Source organism: Palaemon carinicauda, chromosome 21, assembly GCF_036898095.1.
Source record: "Palaemon carinicauda isolate YSFRI2023 chromosome 21, ASM3689809v2, whole genome shotgun sequence".
Lineage (NCBI taxonomy): Eukaryota > Metazoa > Arthropoda > Malacostraca > Decapoda > Palaemonidae > Palaemon > Palaemon carinicauda.
The window spans coordinates 92,165,775-92,170,774 of NC_090745.1; the positions used below are offsets into that span (position 1 = coordinate 92,165,775).

At 31.0% G+C, this 5,000-nt stretch overlaps 1 protein-coding gene and 1 long non-coding RNA gene across 3 annotated transcripts in view; one reads left to right on the plus strand and one right to left on the minus strand.

Moving 5' to 3' along the window:
- The window catches only part of LOC137615324 (homeotic protein ultrabithorax-like), a 1,252,187-nt gene that overhangs the window by 1,172,228 nt on the left and 74,959 nt on the right, over window positions 1-5,000 (minus strand). The window lies entirely within an intron of this gene.
- The window catches only part of LOC137615327 (uncharacterized), a 68,776-nt gene that overhangs the window by 60,536 nt on the left and 3,240 nt on the right, over window positions 1-5,000 (plus strand). The gene's annotated exons all lie outside the window — the stretch shown is intronic.

Sequence of the window (5,000 nt, forward strand, 5' to 3'; positions counted from 1 at the left end):
ATTTTGATTTCGTACAGTTTATTCCTTTGCGTAACATACATCAGGCTAATTGCCGTTGCAGCCTGCCTGCAGATCAACATCTTACAGCAGTTTATCGTTTCAACTAAAAACCATATCCAATTGAGAAGCACTTTACTGATGAGTCATTCTAGTTATAAAAAGTATTAATACAAATTCAAACAAAATCAAATGCAGTTTGAAATAAGTTGAACAGGTTTTTAACATACCAATTTTCTATATAGAAAAAAATATTGTCCTCACTGAAAAATAGAATAGCCTTAAAAGTAAAACCCACTAGCAATGTGAACTGGCTGAAAAGGGGGCTGTGCACCACCAAAAAGCACACTATCAGTAAAATAATTCATCAATACGAATATTTTTATCAAAATCAAAGTAACTTATCGTATTTTCAGTAAAAAACAATTTTCGCCGCAGTACCAACATTCCTTTCTCCCAAGGCATAACTATCTAATAATAACATTTAGTTCCAAACTAACAGCTAGTGATAATTGCACGGTCACGACATTCTTAAACATGTCATTGAAACGTCTCCTTTGACTTCGTAGCGTGACACTGTTGTTTCAAACTTAGTACGTAAATTTACCCGTGTACGAAGACTGTTCTTATCCGGAGAGTAGGAATTTTTTGTAAGCAATTGCATTTCTTGCAGGTGCTAGAGAAACCCTGATTTCCATGGAAGCCATTTTCTTGTTTATATAATTCATTTTACAGTAAAATTGATTATTACTCATAAACGTCACAACATATGAGTGAAAATATCCTAAATTTTCCTGTAAATTAGAAATTCACAATAAAAGAAATATGCAAAGCACTCATGTAGGCCTACTTATGCACACAATATATACAGTATGTATGTATGTATGTATATATATATATATATATATATATATATATATATATATATATATATATATATATACATATATATATATATATATATATATATATATACATATATATATATATACACATATATATATATACACATATATATATATATATATATATATATATATATATATATATATATATATATATATATATATATACACATATATATCCGATTACAATATACATAAATCTGTGCCGGCTCTTACTGATAGCATTAATACTTTGCGATATTTCTCTTCATTTTATGTATGTGAAGATAGTATACATGGAAAGCTTAGTGTCCTAAAAGCTAAGTAGCTACTGCACACTCCAAAACGCAAAATATGAAAATTAAAGGTCAAAATGACAAATTGAAGATCAGTGTGAAAAAAAATCGCTAATACATTGGGGATGGTGTACAGTATATATATATATATATATATATATATATATATATATATATATATATATATATATATATATATATATATATATATATATATATATATATATATATATAATTCATAGTTCTAATAAAAACAGTTTACTGACATATACAGCGCATTGAAAATGAAAATTAGACAAGAACTATGATTAGTGTCATTATAAATATAGTTTTCCTAATAGTCTATCAGTTTTGGAACTGTTTCAAAGATATTTAAATTCACAAGGTCGTGAAAATGAAGAGTATGAAGGTTTCCGTTTTTCTCGATTAATAGTCTTTATATATAAATCAAAATATAATTTTTCAAGCCATTTCGTAGTAAATATTGGCGCTAGTTTCTCAAGATATCAATACAACATATGTACATATTTAAAACTAATACGATTCACACTGGTAACTGTTTGCATCTATAAAACAGGGCTAATATAGAATGTAAATTTTACATTTTTTTCTATTATTTACCTACAATTACGATCGCCCAAAGAGCAATGAACATAAGTAATGTATATAATGCATTTGGCATATGAGCATGCTGCAACTGCTTAGCTATTTTATATTTTGCTATCACTTTTGATGACATATATATATACATACATATATATATATATATATATATATATATATATATATATATATATATATATATATATATGCATGTATGTATATACATATATTATATTATATATATATATATAATATATATATATATATATATATATATATATATATATATATATATATATATATATATATATATATATATATATATATATATATAATGTGTGTATGTATGTGTCTATTTGCTCGCTCGAGTGTGCATGACAGGAATTGTTTATAGCTAAGACTCAGACGTAAAATTGATGTTAAAAATAATACCTAAAGTTACATTTCCTCTGTAGTCGTCAATTAGAAGATTTAGACTGAAACCCAGTAGCGTGACAATAAATTCAGACAGTCTCCTCCCTCTGGCGGAGACGACCCCACATACCTAGGTATAGAGAAGGACGACACAAATTAGCTGGCCTGATCGTAAAATGTCTGCTCCAGCAACGATACTTTGACCAGCATTGAATCGAAATATGTTTAATATTTTCTTTCAGTTGTCGGGAAGTGCTAATGGGGGATAATGCCGTGTGGTTCATACCACTTACCAATTTATACATGTTCCCACACAAGTACACCCGAACCTGTGTATTCTGGAGCCTTATTTTCATGTTTATTCGTTCGTGGTCAAAGCGTTTGCTTTGATTGTCCATAAAAAGAACTTCCAAGCCCATTCCTGTCTGGTATGATAATTAATTAAGGTGATCCTTATCAGGAAGTAGTCGTTCCTATAAGTACTGAATAATTAAACTGTCAATCTTTAAATGTCCTTTTCTTAAACCTTCCCCTCTCTATAATACCCAAAGAAAACGTATTCGCAACTAGATATACGAACTCCAGCATTCACAGTATATCCTTGTATATAGGCATAAAGAATTCGAAACAGACAGAAATTACGAATCATATAAAAATTAAATTTCAAATTACACATAAAAAAATCAACTTCAAATTAAATGACCTGCGTATTTATTGCAGTAAATCTTGCATTTACTAGAATCTTAAAGCTATTATATACCCTGTGCAAAATCGGACATCAACGATTTTATTAGTATAGAAAAATACGGCAAAGACGTAGGCTATACTGTATATATAAAAACCAGGTTATGGGATATTTTCCTGTTTTCATTGTAATCATATCAATCATTGGACGAAGAATAATAACTATATTTTTTTCCTAAGGAATGGTCGAATTACGTAACAATTGCAGAATCGACAAATGATAATCTATTGTATTACTAATCAGGAAGATGACGAAGGAATTTACCTTTGTCACCAGATAGAAAAAGATCGTCTTTAAAGAAATAGCAATTCATGTTCTCTAACAAAGAAATAATAACTGCTGATACAATCACCTACAGGAAACTTATGATTCCGTAATCTATGAGATTATTTTCAAGAATTCAATATCCTTACATTTGCCAACATCACTATATGAGAAGTCCTCTTAACTCCGCCTCACGAAGACGCCTTTGAAAACTCTCTCTCTCTCTCTCTCTCTCTCTCTCTCTCTCTCTCTCTCTCTCTCTCTCTCTCTCTCTCTCTCTCTCTCTCTCTCTCTCTCTCTCTCTCTCTCTCTCTCTCTCAAAATAAAAAGTCAGGGAAGCGTCTAGCACCAAGAAAATTCAAGGTGAAGTTCCTTTTTTTCATGGGAGCATCAGCCTCTCCCACAAAGGTCAACACGCTTAAATCTGCGGCATTTAAGCACACACCCATCTCTATTAGAAGATGCTATCATCATAATCCCAAATGTTATACCTATCACTGATAAAAATTGGTGGGGGTCGATAAATACATCCACGAATGTAATGTTCAGAAATTTTAGGGCGATAAATAGATCCAAAATATTTAATGTATGATGCATAATATAAAATGGAGAGCAAGTGATGTGACTAACCTTCGCCCAAGTTCAATTTATGGTGCCAGCGTGCTTAAATGTTTTTCATTTTGTTTGAAACAAAAGAAAAAAAAATCTCTTAAACCTCCATTTCACGTCAATGCAAACAACGCAACGGTTATTCTTTTTATTTTTTGTAAACAATTTATGGTGGAATTAATTTTGCATTATCCTATCTCTGCTACGTCTACAATATCATTCATTCCAAAGCCAGATTATACATATACGTGTTTAATTCTGTCTATCATCGCCACCGCAAATTCCATTGTGGACAAATTCCTATATACAAGATGCAAAGAACAGCTGTCCATTTCATTCTTATTTTGAATACTATAAAGCACTATAAAAATGAAGAAATTGATTTACTAAAATAATCACAATGTACGGTTACGCTAAAGCACTCTAAAAATAAATACATTAATTGATTAAATTAATCAAAGTACGACAATGGCCTAACAATAGTTTAGCGTCAATACGTCTGCTGGGAAATAATTTAAACAAAGGGAATCGAATAGTTAACAAACTTTTCCGTTGCATGTGATTGTAAATACAGGAGAATCTCTCTATTACATTTATTATAACAGAATAATTATTTCCATTTTTTCTTACGTTATAATGATATGAAAGGTCTCAAAGAAGTGTGTTTATTAACTATAGTAAAGTGGGCACATTATCCTAACAGTGAACCCTTCCAAACATTACTACCCTCTCTGAAATGAGAGAGAAATAAAAAAAGATAGTAATAGCAATAAAAATGGAGGATCGGAACGCTCTGATCTAATGATTAGTCTCTCCCCGCTTCCTGGCCCCGCCCCTCCCACGCCGACCTACCCATTGATTTAGCGGAAAATGTACCCAAAATGGCTAGTCTTGAACAACCCCCTAAAGATATTACTGCCGGAGCTCTTACAAGCGGCTATATTGCAGTTATGAATTCATACCTGAATAGTCGTTTATTCACCTTCAATTGAGGATCCCATGCATTGTCGAATCTTGTATATTTTGCCAAACTGACAGTAAATACATTCTGAAGCATGCTGAAGTAAATAGAGTCCGGTAATGATAAAAAAAAAGAAAAAAAAAAGAGGGATAATCGTTTTAAAGATTTAAGTGGGGGGTCGCAGTGTGTTCGAGAGAGGCAACCACTTACATCTATAATAACTGATG